Raw genomic sequence first — 13,929 nt, forward strand, 5'->3', positions numbered from 1 at the left:
CCTCCCTTTCCTCCTTTCCTTCTCCCTCCCCCCTCCCCTTCCCTCCCCTCCCCTGCTGCCTCCACCTGCTCCCCCTCCCGCAGCCCTGACCCAGTTGCGCTCACCTGTCTGCTTACCTTCAGTCTCCGCTGGCACGTCAGCAGCAGGACGGGAGGCCGCTCTGCCCGGCTCCTCGATGCCTCCTGCCGCCTAGACGCGCACCTGACACTCGGCGGAGCCTCAACTGGTATTTGTTGAACACGTGGGAAAAGGCCTCCTGGCGAATCGCCTTCCGCAGCTAAGCCCCGGCCGTCGCCACTTCCAGCCATTTCTTGTCCGTGAATTTCCCAGTCTGCGTCACGTTCACAGGCTGATTCATCAGAATCGGAACGATGACAACGTATAATTATATTTCAATTAAAATACTTAAAATTAAGACTCAGCTTGGGGCTCCCTCTTCACGATGCTTTGTACCTCTGCACCTGGGTGCTGTCCTGTGGGTCTGATTCCTCCCAGCCCTGGGGACATCGGAGGGACTTAGTCACACCGTGCCTTCGCCACACGCTGCAAGCCTTTCTGGGGCAAAGATCTCATTTCTCCAGCACAGGGGGCATCAGACCTTGCCACGGGCCACCTCTGGCCCGCCGCTGCTTCAGTGGCTGACGTCCATCAGGGCACGCCCGTGCGTCCACACACCGTCCGCTTTCAGGCCACACGTCAGTGCTGGGGAGTAGCCACAGGAAGGACAGAGGCTGAGAGACCAAAACAATTTCTATTTGGTTCTTTATGTAAAGTTTGCCAATCTCTTGTCCAGCACACAGGGGACACTGGATGACACTCAGGTCCCTAAGGGAATAGAGCTGTGACTCGAGGAATACTGTCACGAGCAAAGTCAACATCAGTAGGAAAGTTAAATGGATAGGATTTAACCATTTGCTGAGTCCCACTGACACAACTCATTTAAAATTCCACAATATAGAGAAATGGGTGACATACAGTGTCCTGTTCTGTGGGATCCCTGTCACAGAGACCTGGCTTGGAAATTTCAGCTTTTTCCATGTAATGCAGTAAATAAGTACTAACTCCCTGCCCTAAATGTCCTAAAATTAGGAACATTAACGATAGCTTCGGAAATTTCAATAAATGATTGTGATGACTTTTGATGGGAAATATATTCCATGATGAACGGGTCCTTTAACATTAGTTATTTTATCCCTGTCATATTACTTTAATTTGCCTTTAAAATGGATGAATAATCCTAGAAGTTTCCAATTAGGAGCAATTTCTACTTGATATCAAGACAAGATGTATCTATTTAATATCGTGCAGAAAAAGTTAGATTTCGTGCAGAAAAGTTAGAAAAAGTTAAGAACAGAAGTCAGCATCTCCACGTGCATTTCTGGACCCTCTCTAATGGTAGCCATCGTCTACAAGGTGCACATCTCAGACTTGAGCCTTCCCAAAGTACAGCGTCTTTTAATGCACGAAAGGAGACTTTTCCAGTGTCGCAGCTTAGGTGAGGTATAATCATTTATACAGAGTTGAAACTGAACAAGAGCAAGTGAATATCAAAGGCAAGGCCATTAAAAATCATTAAAAACCATTAATTATGCCCCTCGTCATTCCCAGGGTCCTCTGGGCTTGGGAAGCTGCAGGAATTCCTGTGGGCGGTGTAGACTCTGCCAGTCAGTGTCTCCAGGCACAGAGGCAGAGGGAGTGGTTACCTGGGAAGGCGTGTCTAAGCCTTCCTGGGTCTGATGGTCTTCGTGAAATCTAACTGGTGAGCTGAAAATCCTCTCTGCACTTCCACAGGATACCAGATTCACCTAGTGGAATATATCACTTCATTTCATTTACATGCTCTCCACTGCAACCTCGGGGGCCTGAGGAGCTCTTTCCATTTGGGAACGCTTTGTCCCATGAAAATGCACATATGGGGGCTGATTCTGGAAGACTTTAATGTGTGGACACTGAAAATCTTTACCCTTACTTCTTTTAATAGAGAGTGTTTTAATAAAAACACTCATTGTTGTAAAATTTTAAGGCTCACAAATGATAAAAGGCATACATGACTGGGACTTGAAGCATGGTTGATTCCACTTCAAAAATTTATTTACTGGGTCCTATCTGAGTCTAAGGCATTCAATTTCCTGAATGGAGGGTTGCTGATTCACAACATATGTTGGGTGAATTCTGAGCTCCCTGGAAAGTATTTGCATGCATTCTGAAGAGGTTGACAGGGATGCATATTAGCTATGGAATGGAAATTGATAATCATTCACTGGGAACATTATATCAAAGAACATTATATTAAAGAGAAAACAATATGTTTTTTTTTTTCTAAGTGTTTCAGGTGTGTTCCTTTCTTGCACAGACCACTCACATTCCAAACCACATCTTCTCCAAACACAACTGCGTTGTCTGGTGTAGGGCTGTAATGTTTTCAATGTGCTCCTAAGGAACATGAAAATTGTTATGTAAATTCATTGCCACACTTGACCATCAAGTGGAACCTTCCCACATACCTGGACAATTTTTATTTTCTCCTTTTTATATATGTAGTGTTGATGTGGTATTGAGTGAAGAAAAGTTTTATGCCTAAATTGTATCTGGTGCGTTACTGGTTTTGGAAACTGGACAAACAGGGAAGTTTAATGTATTTAAATACTTTCTCATATATAAACCAGAAACGCTAATGGATCCACAGGAGACCTGGGCTTACAGTGCGAGGTCTCACAGGTACCACAAAGGCTGTTGTTCCTTATCCACCTGGAAGTGGCCCCGAATCCTCTATGTTGCACCAAGCGTCTCCAGCGCTTCATAAAGGGAACATGTGGGCTTTTGTATCTTCTCAAGTGATTTATACAGTAGACCCTTGAGCAACTCAGGGGTTAGGGGTGTCGACCCCCCTGCACAATCAAAAATCTCTGGATAACTTTTGACACCCCCCCCCAAAAAAAAAACTTAACTACCAATAGCATATTGTTGACTGGCAGCCTTATCAATGACATAAAGTCTATTAATACATGTTTTACACGTTTATATGTATTATCTGCTATATTCTTACAATAAAGTCAGCTAGAGGAAAGAAAATGTTATTAAGACAATTATAAGACAGAAAAAATACATTTACAGTCCTGTACTGTATTTACTGAAACAGTCTTTGTTTAAGAGAAACTGCACACTTCAAACCCTTGTTCTCCAAGGACCAGCTGTATTTGAGTGGGCTACATTAATATTAAAAAAGAATACCTTTAACATATTCTCAATTTATTCAGATCCTCTCTACTCAGAGATCAATATCTGTAATGGTTTAGCCTTCACACCCTCTGTAAGATACAGAACTGCATTTTGATCAAGTGCTTGGCGAGCATTTTGATTATAAACTGACCGCGCAGTGTGCTCAGGTGAAGGCACTCCAGCAGAAACATATACTCAATTTCAGAATTTCTGGCTAAATATGTTTTTATGCAGAATGCATTTCACTCCATGTAATCAATTCTGTCTAGCAATTGAATGGTTGCATTGATGAACAGCCAGTACTATCTGAGATATAGAATGTTCCACACTAAGGATTCAAGGATATTATTGAAAAGCAGACAGATGAACAAACAGTACAACTCAAAGTTTAGAGAGGCTCTCAGCCTAAATGCCTAAGAGCAGAAGCACATTTCCTGCAAGTTGCACGTGGTTCTCATGGTAAAATACTTGGACAGTAACACAGAAGAAAAGTTTGAAATCACAGACCTGTGTTTCCGATTTAAAAAGCTAGGAAAAGAAATACAAATTGAATATAGTTCAAGTAGAAGGAAAGTGAATAGTAGAACAGAAATCAATGAAATATAAAACAGAAAAACAATAGAGAAAATTAATAAAATCCAAAGATAGTTATTTGAAAATATTAATATGTTTTATAATCTCCTAGTAAGATTCATGAATGACTGGACAGAACTACATACCCTAAAGACGTTTAAAATCTAATTGATATGCAATAGCCTTTAAATATTCCTAGGGTGTATATACATATGTGTCCTCACTCATGTGGTAATCAATTCTACAACGTAGAAGAAATGGATTAATTCAAAGGCAACCACAATTTAGTGAAACTGACACATGAAGAAATAGAAATTGTCAATAGTCCTACAGCCCTTAGATGTTTAATTTGTAATAAAAATCTTTCCCACAAAGGACACTCCATATTATGCCGTTGGTAAATCCCATCAAAGATTTAGAGAAGAAATAGTACCAATTTTATGCAAACACTTTTAAGAGATATAGAGAAGAGAGATGTTCCCCCAACTCATTTGATAAAGTGACTAGTTGCTTAGCAACAAAATCTGAGAAGGATTTTGCAAAAGTAAAGAAGCCACGTGTCTCACAACACTAGGCACACATACTTTATAAAAGATTGGCAAATTGGGTCCAGCAATATATGTGGTGCTTCTGTAGGTTTTATCCCAGAAAAGCAAAGTCGATTGACCTTTGAAAATCAATCACTGAAGCTCATCAACTCATAGGGAGCAATCTGTCTCTCCCCCAAGTCCATGGCTCATTCAGCTACTTGTGAAACAGTGGCTACACTTTTAAACTCTTAAAAATATACTAATCCAGCCTATTAGTATATGTGGTTTAATGAAAAGAATCTATGAAGAAAATGTATCTGTATGAATAAAATGTAAAGTCCAAACTTAACCCAGGAGATTCTAACATATCTGCATATATAGGTTTTGTAGATTTCGGTTTTGTCAACTCTGTAACAGAGTTTCCTTCTGAATAGGAATTTGCCCCTGTGACTTAATTCCTTGCTTTGTGTATCCACATGAGGTTTGAGCTGATCCCTTTGAGAATATAATGCAATAATTCAAGTTCTTCCTGATTTCTCCACTCCAGAGAAGACTGTGACAGTCTGAAAAGGAAAGAATGCATATCCCTGACCTACCCTTCTCCAAGTTACTCAGAACTAGACAATTTTAGTGATGGAGTTGCTAAGATAATGTCAATGCCTTCTAAAATTGGACATAAAACACTCCTTTTGCCATAATTGTCTAGTAAGTCCAAAATATCTAATAAAGTAGAATTTGATCTTATTTTTTAAAAAGTATTTATTTACTTTGAGAGACAGAGGGGAGAGAAGGGGCGAAGAGAGAGAGGGAGAGAGAGAGTCCCAAGCAGGCTCCATGCTGTCAGTACAGAGCCTGACATGGAGCACAAACTCACAAACCATGAGATCATGAGCTGAGCCCAAATCAAGAGTCAGATGCTTAACTGACTGAGCCACCCAGACGCCTCTAATCTAGAGTTTTAAAGTATAGAAACAAATCCTTTTAATATATTTATATAATGTATTTAAACAATGAGTAAGTACTTTTAAGAACTATTATTTATTTCATCTCCTAGACTCTCTGTGTGATACAGAGAGCAGTGTGTGTGTGCCCTCTTATGTAAACAAAGAAATCAATGTGTGTAGGCCTAATGAAATTACTTGCTTTTATTTTTATTTTTTAAAATTTATTTATTTCTTACTTTAGAGAGAGAGAGAGCACAAGCAGGGGAGAGAGACAGAAACTCAAGCAGGCTCCACATTCAGTGCAGAGCCTGATGTGGGGCTCGGTCCCACAACTCTGGGATCATGAGCTGAGCTGAAATCAAGAGTCAGACGCTCAACCAACTGAGCCTCTCCGGTGTCCCGAAAGTATCTACTCTTAATGGAAGAACTGAAAGCAGAACAGACACCTTCCCCCATGGAGCTGGCAGGTATTCACAGATCTCCAAGGTTTATAAGGCTGGAAACGGCCCTATCTATTTGAAAAAGTCGTATTTAATACTCTTACTGAAGGCACCATAGCCTTCAGCTCTCCATGCCAGGACAAGGTCAGAGAAGGCTGAGCACGAGTAAATTAGGTGTGGAAAGGCTAGAAGGTGGAAGGCAGAATATCCAAACCAAGAGGCAAGGTCAGATTGGTCGTATATCAGGCTGAGAAGATTGGACGGTTCCTTGCTGAGGAGGGGGACTGTGGCGAATGAGAGCAGAGGACATGACACCTGATTTAAGGGCTAACCTCAGTTGGTCCAGGAGAATCAAGTTCAGGGACATTTTATGAGAATATGCACTCTGCCCCTGAGCCTGACCCTCAGTCTTGACAGCACAGCAGGGTGGGGACCACAGAGTTGGTAGGTGGGGGCACTGACTATTCAGTGGGATAATCCAGCCGTCCAGCAAAGTATGAGAGTGTGTGCATGTTTTAAAATGAATGACTCATGTACCAGTAATGACTCTCAGTATGAAAGGGAAGCTCTGTTTGGTAACATTTATACATTTCCATTCATGAGTTTGAAATGCAATACAGATTTACATAGAAAAAAAAACTCATTGGTTTGGTATTAAGTTCATAAATTTCCTCATTTGATATGTAGGAAATAACAGTCACTTTTTCCAGATACGGCAGTGTAAGCCCAGATGTCCAACATCCCTCTTTCAAAACCCAACAGTGATAATCAAAGGAAGCTAAAAATAGATTCAGTGCGGGAATCTGGGAAAGGGTATCATTAGAATGCCAGAAGGTTTAATGAGTTTCTTGGATATCGAGTGCAGATGGAGCGAGATGAAAAGAAGTCAAGAGACTCACATGTCCCATTGTGGACCAGGCTCCTGCGTCTGGGCAAAATTCCCACTAGTCCCTGAAACAAGTGTGTTGGATCTGGAAGGAAAAGAAGAACCCCTGTCTGTGGATCCCACATATTCTGGGAACAGACCAGAGTAGCCAGAAATAGCTGTGCCAGAAGTTCGTAGAGAGAGAGGCACCACCATGTAGAAACCTTGGTGAGACGAGACCTCTCCTGGCTGAAACTTTCCCCTAAGACCCTGAGGAGCTGACAGCCTGGGGGCGCCTCTCCTGGCCCAGTAGGGGGCGCGCTCAGACCCAAGAGGGCAAATCTCTGCCTCAGTGGCCTTAGTCCCAAGAAACCTAGCGCAGAGGACTCACTGAATATTAAACTAACTGGAGAATATCGGGCCCTGGAACAGTAGCTTCTGGAAACCCAGAAGGAAAACACCTAGAAGGGCAAACGTGGCTGCCTCCATCCCCTCCTCCAGGGGCCACAGCGCCACTCAGCAGGGAACCTGAACTCACTCAGCGTTTCGTTCTAGCAGCTTCAGGAGACCCAGATAGAAAATAAACTGTATTCATGCATACCAAGATACGCTTCTACTTAAGCAGGAAAAATCAGGAAAACCAAAGTAGCATGAAGAAAAACATCCTACTTTTTCACACACATACATACATGCGCATACACGTAGACACACATATATATTATATGTATAAGGCTAAAATGGAGGAAGAAATTATTGTGGAAAAAATACTAAATGCAACTTATGTGCATGCAGAATCTTTGAGCTCCCACTGAATGTAAAGAAAATGGGAATTTGAACGTAGAGATTAATAATGAGAGATGAAGGTGTAAGGGAGCCTGGCGGGGTTCAGGGGTGGGGAAAGCAACGCCTGTGGGGGATTAAAGTGTGTGCGGGTCAGGAAGACTCAGAATCAGTTAACAAACCCTGATTCGGGCTGACTGAAGGAAAACGCAAGAAACGTTTCCCAGAAGCAGATGGATAGATAGGGCAAGGAGACAAAGGTCTTCAAAGGGAAAAGCAAAGAAAATGGAGATGAAACCACAAACATTGGGTTCCTGAAGAAGAAACCACCTCAAGATGGTCCACGGTTTTTTCTCTTGACATTTTTGACTCCCTTCATTTTTTCTCGATGACTGGTTTCCATCTGGCATTATTCCCCTCCAACCTGAAGAACTTGATTCAGCATTCGTTGTGCCGAAGGGTGGCTGACAACGCACTTTCTTCATTTTCTTCTATCTGAAAATATCTTTATGTCGTCTCTGTCTTGAAGACTTTTCCTGAAAAAAAGAAGTCTGGGTTCACCTACATTTTTAACAGGTGCTACTCCATGGTCTTCGGGCCTCCACGGTTTTGAATTGGAGGTGAGTCACTGGTGCTGCATATGCAACGTGTCGTTCTTCCCGGGCTGCTCTAAAGGTTTCCGTTTCCCTGGTTTCCATCAGCTCACCTGGAATGTACCAACGGATGCTTTCTTTTGTATTTATCCTGCTGTGGTCCACTGAGATTCACTGAGATTCATAAATCTGTAAATTTATCTGTTTCATCAGATTTGGGAAGATTATGCTCATGTTTTCTGAACTATTTTTTTCCCTTAGTCTCTCATCCTGCTCCTTTTTGGACTCCAATCATATCTGTGTTAGCTGTGATTAAATTGTACACCTTTAATTTTCTTTAACTTGTTTTTCTTTCTTTTCTTCAGATTGCATAATTTCTATTGATTTAAATTTTTTCAAGTTTATTTTATTTTTGAGAGAGAGAGAGACAGAGCATGAGCAGGGGAGGGGCAGAGGGAGGGGAGACAACGAATCCAAAGATGGCTTCAGGCTCTGACCAAGCTGTCAGCACAGAGCCCGACGCGGGGCTCGAACCCACGAACTGTGAGATCATGACCTGAGTTGAAGTTGGAGGCCCAACCGACTGAGCCACGCAGATGTCTCTCTATTGAATTTTAGGAAACAAATTCAGTGGCTTTCTGTCATTTCCTCCCTACTATTCAGCCCATTTAGTGATTTTCAAAAATTCAGATGTTGTCATTTTTAGCTTCATAATTTTTATGTTTTTTCTTTTGTTTTAGTTTACATTTCTCTGCTGATACCTACTATCTTGATCTTCATCATAAGCATACGTTCCCTTATGTCCTGGAGCTGCTTTAAAATCCAGTCCATCCAGTTGTGGCATCCGGGTAATGGGGTTGTTCCTCACTGATCGCCTTTTCTCTAGAAAACCTGTCAGACTTTTCTGTTTCTTCATCCTAGACATTGTGAAGAATATGTTGTAGAAATTCTAGATCCTTTGCGCCTCAGAAGGCTTTGGCTTTATTTTTTAAGCATGCCGTTAACTTGGCAGAACTCAAAAGGCAAATTACTTCTGCACTGGGTTGAGCCACAGCTCAAGTCCACACAATTCCTTCAGCCTTAGTTGTGCTGCTTGAATTCCACTCTCTGCGAAAACAGTTAGCAAATCAGCCAGAAAGTTGGGCAGAATAAACACATAGATTTTGGCTCTCTCAGCTCTCTTTTTATACACCGTATGAAATAGTAGAGGCAGTGAGGATTGCATTTTATTTATGACTTTCATAGGAAAGCTTTTATAATATTTAGGAATTACCAATCCTTACTTTTGGGAATTTAAATATGAACTGGGATAAATTTAATTAAAAGTCTTTTCTACGTCTCTGAAGATGACTACATCATTTCTCTCCTTATTTATTTTTTAAAAAATGTTTCTTTGTTTTTGAGCAAGAGTGAGTGGGGGAGGGGTAGAGAGAGACGGAGACAGAGAATCCCAAGCAGGCTCCACACCATCAGCACAGAACTTGACGTGGGGCTTGAGCTCACAAACTGTGAGATCATGGCTTACTTTCTAAATCTTGAACCACCTTTTATTTTTGGAATTTCCTCAACTGGCCATGAAGTCTTATTTAGCTAGGTATCTTTCTAAGGATTTTTAAAAGACTATATCTTTTTAGAGCAGTTTTAAATTCACAGCAAAATTGAGGGGAAGATACAGAGATTTCCCAAGTCTCTTCTCTCTCCCCACGTGCACGCCAGCCCACTGTCAAGTCCACCCCCAGAGAGGGGCACTTTTTACAGCCTATAAACCTACCCTGACCCATCATCAAGCATCCAAAGTCCACAGATTACATCAGGGTTCATTTTGGCTGTTGCACATTCCACGGGTTTGGGTAAATGTGCAATTAAATATATCTACCGTCATCGTGTTGTACAGAGCAGTTTCACTGGCTTAAAACACCTTCTGTGTTCTGCCTTCTCAAACGTCCCTCTCCCCCACCCCCTGGAAACCATAATCCTTTTACTCTCTTTATAGTTTTGCTTATTCTAGAATGCCATAGAGCTGGAATCACACAGTCAGTAGCATTCTCAGCTTGCATTTAAGGCTCCTCAATGGCTTTTCAAGACTTCATCGCTTCTTTCTTTTTAGCAGTGAATAATATTATACAACAATATTCCATAGTGTATATGCATCAAACTCTGTCCACTCGCTGACTGAAGGGCACCTTCACTGCCCTAAGATCTAACAGTTTCGGGTAAAGCTTCTGTGACGACCCTTGTGCAGAATTTTGCATATGTCTATGTTTTCAGCTCTTTTGGGCAAATGCCGAGGAATGAGATTTCCAGATAGATCATATGGGAAGAGTATGTTTCGCTTTGTAGGGAACTGCCATACTGTGTTCCAAGGTGACTGCCCCATTTTTCACAGCCTCCAGGGGTGATGAAGGGTCCCTTTTGCTCCACATCTGCTCCAGAATTGGGTGTTGCCAGCATTCCGGATTTTAGTCATCCTAGAGGGTGTGCAGAGATCTCGTTGTTTCAGTTTGAACTTTCGAGTGATGCACGAGGTGAAGCATCTTCTCGCCTGGATGTCCTTTTTGGTGAGGTGGCTGCTAAGGGATTGTGCCCATTTTCCAGTCCAGTTTGCTTTCCTGCTGTTGAGAATTAGGAGTTCTTTGTGTATGTTGCGTAAGGGTCCTACATCGGACGTGTAGTTGGCAAACGTTTGTTCCTGGCCTTCTCCTTCCCTTGACTCGGTCCTTGCAGAGCACAAGTGTTGTGTCTGCTTGTTTCTTGTGAGGCCCAGCTTATCAGTTATCTCCTTCGTGGACCATGAAGGTCACTGCCACACTCAAGGGCGTCTAGGTTTTCTCCTCTGTTCTTTTCTAGAAGTTTCATAATTCTGAACTGCACAACGCATCACAAAAAAATTAAAGAGAAACTTTGAAAACTGGAGGGAAAAGACACTCTAGACACAGAACATTTCATCCTAAGCTGTGGAGGCAGGAAGGCAGCGGGCAGCACGTTGAAGGTGTGAAAGAAAATGATTGCCCACCCAGAATTCCGTATCTGTTGAAAATACCTTTCAGGGGCGCCTGGGTGGCTTAGTCGGTTGAGCGTCTGACTTTCGCTTAGGTCATGATCTCGCGGTTCGTGGGTTCGGGCCCCACGTCGGGCTCTGTGCTGACTGCCAGCTCAGAGCCTGGAGCCTGTTTCAGTCTGTGACTCCCTCTCTCTCTGACCCTCCCCTGCTCATGCTGTCTCTCTCTCTCGCTCCTAGAAATAAATAAAACATTAAAAAAAAATTAAAAAAAAAAGAAAATACCTTTCAGTAATAAAAGCAAAGCAAAAGCAAACAATAAATAAATACGTAAAGCTTGTTTTTTTCTTTTCTAATTCCAGAAAGGCTTTCAGGAATTATAAGATTTAGTGGTTGTTATGACACGTGTTTTGTTCTCCCTCATGGGCTGCTTCCACATGATGTTAGATCTTCGGCCACCCTTCGTGACTGTCGCTTCCAAACTCCTTCAAGCACCTCCTTCCTTTCCATCGCATTCCTTAGCCGGTCTTCCTTCTCCCTCCCGTTTCCGGGTAACCGTTCATTAGCCCTTGCGGTACTTCTAGTTTCATCTTCTTTTCAGAGATAGTTTCCTTTTTTCTTGGTCTTCCTTTATCTCAACGTTTTCATCATTCAGGTTTGTACTACCTCTCGTGTATTCTATCAGTGTTCTCATTTCTTTTAGCTTGTCTTGAAATGCACCAAAATACGTATCTCTGAGCATCTGAAATCACGAGAGCAAAATCAAAAGTGAAACCAGCCACCTGGGAAAAGCATTTGCATATACATAATTTATTTAAGATTAATAGGCTCATGAGGTTTTACAAATCAATTATAACCATTTTAAGAGAGCAGTACAAAGATAACAAAGTGGGCATGTAGAGAATAATCATAAAAAAAATTAGCCAGCGTTTTCTTTCAAATTGCTGAGTGAAAAAGAAATTAACGTAGCAGGAAACCTGGCAATTGCATAGGGACTCTCGAAATAGGGACAATTTTCCAAGAAAGGTGTATTAATTTCTACTTTTTTCAGAGTGTTGATGAAAGTAGAAATTGGTAACACTTTCTAGAAAATAGCCTTGTCAGGAAGTATCAAAAACCTCTTAAAGTACCCTGTGTTAGGGCTGAGCAGATCTGTTTCTGGGGATTTAACATAAGAAAGTAATTAGAGATAGGGGTGCTTGGGTGGCTCAGTCTGTTGAGCATCTGACTTCTGCTCAGGTCGTGATCTCATGGTTCGTGAGTTCGAGCCTGCGTTTGGCTCTGTGCTGATAGTTCAGAGCCTGGAGCTGCTTCGGATTCTGTGTCTCCCTCTCTGCCCCTCCTCTGCTCGCTCTTTCTCTCTCTCTCAAAAATAAACATTAAAAAATTCTTAAATAAAAGAAAGTAATCAGAGATAAAATCAGAGCTGTTTAAGTATAGATAAGCTTACCTTGTATGTTTATCGTAAATAATTATGTTCCACAATAGAATATTTACGAAATACATTTGAGACACTCAAAATGTAGATTATTCTACAGATACCAAAATAATGTGTTAGGACCATATTTAATATGATGAAGAAATGCTACTCCAGGCTATCAAATAAAAGAAGTAGTTTAAAAAATAGCACATATAGTACATCTCTATTTCCAACAAAAATATTCATAGAAATAAGACTGAAAAAGCATAAATACCAAACAGCTCAAAGTTATTTCATCTAAAATGTAGGACTACAGGAGATATTTTCTTCTTATTATGCTTCCTGCAATTTCCTAACGTATCTATATGTATATTAATACATAATAAATGTCATAATGATATATATTAATATCAATATATTAATACATGTTCTTATTATTAAAATAATAATATGTAGTTATACCTTGTGTTATATAACAGACATTACTCGAATAATCTCCTGATCTAGCATCTATCTTTAAAAACTATGTGACGTGAAAGAACTTCTTGAGGTCATTCTTTTTTTCACTCTGGGCTTCTCTTTGCCATCGGTTCCTGGGGAAAGAAAAAGACCTTAGAAACCTAATATTTTAGAATAAAATCTTCTCTGTGTATCAGACTGTATATTTTCATGTATGTGTTTTGTGAGTGTGAGGAGCTACCGAGAAACACGGCACCGTCATACCGCACTTTCAGGTAACCGGTCACTTTGTAAGACGTTGATTCTGCGTGAGTAGGAGTAATTCTTGCTCCCTAATGAAGAGTGATGCTGGGTGACGCCTCCTCTCCGCTCAGGCTGATCACACTCCAGGTAAGGACTAAACAACGGGGTGTGTTTAGAGGGAAAACTTAGGGACCCTTTGGCTTCCAGTAGAAGCATTCCTTTCGTGGTCCCCGAACTATGAAATACCAGGTTGTCTACACTTGCAAGGAACCTCAAGTCGTAGGGCCCTGTGCTGAGAGCTGTGTCCAGGCCGTTCGGCTATTTTGCCGCCAAGCTCCCTGTGCTGGCCGACTGGAGCAGGTGGGTGTGCATCTGTGCGTGTGTGTGTGCGTGCACATGTGCGTGTGCATGCATGTGTGTGCATGTGCACGCGCGTCCACCTCACCAGGAGTGTCTGCGGTGCCGCTGGCCTTCGAGGGTGGGGTGGGCGGGGCGGGCTCCCCTCCCCTGCTGGGCGCCGGCCTGTCCCTCGCGCCGCCCCCCAGGCTGCCCTGACGGCACCACCCCAGCCACACGCTCACGGCCTCCGTCTCAGCCTCTGCCTCCGGAGAACGCAGACTAAACCACTTCCCCGTAAACTTCTTCTTTCTTTAAACGAAGACCGCTTCATCTTAAAAAGCGGTGCCTTCGCCTCTGCACTCGGAGCATGCGAGACTCTTCGTGGCCGAGGTGGTTTTGCTTTGCCCTCGCTCTGCTGGGCGCTGCCTGCCCTCCTGCGAGCCTCTACTTCCCCCGTGTGCTGCCCGCGTGCCGGCCGGCGCCCCCCTGCCCCCCGTTGCACGCGTGGACGGACGAGCTCACTAAC

The sequence above is a fragment of the Crocuta crocuta genome, unplaced genomic scaffold (assembly GCF_008692635.1).
Source record: "Crocuta crocuta isolate KB4526 unplaced genomic scaffold, BGI_CrCroc_1.0 scaffold89, whole genome shotgun sequence".
Classification (NCBI taxonomy): Eukaryota; Metazoa; Chordata; class Mammalia; order Carnivora; family Hyaenidae; genus Crocuta; species Crocuta crocuta.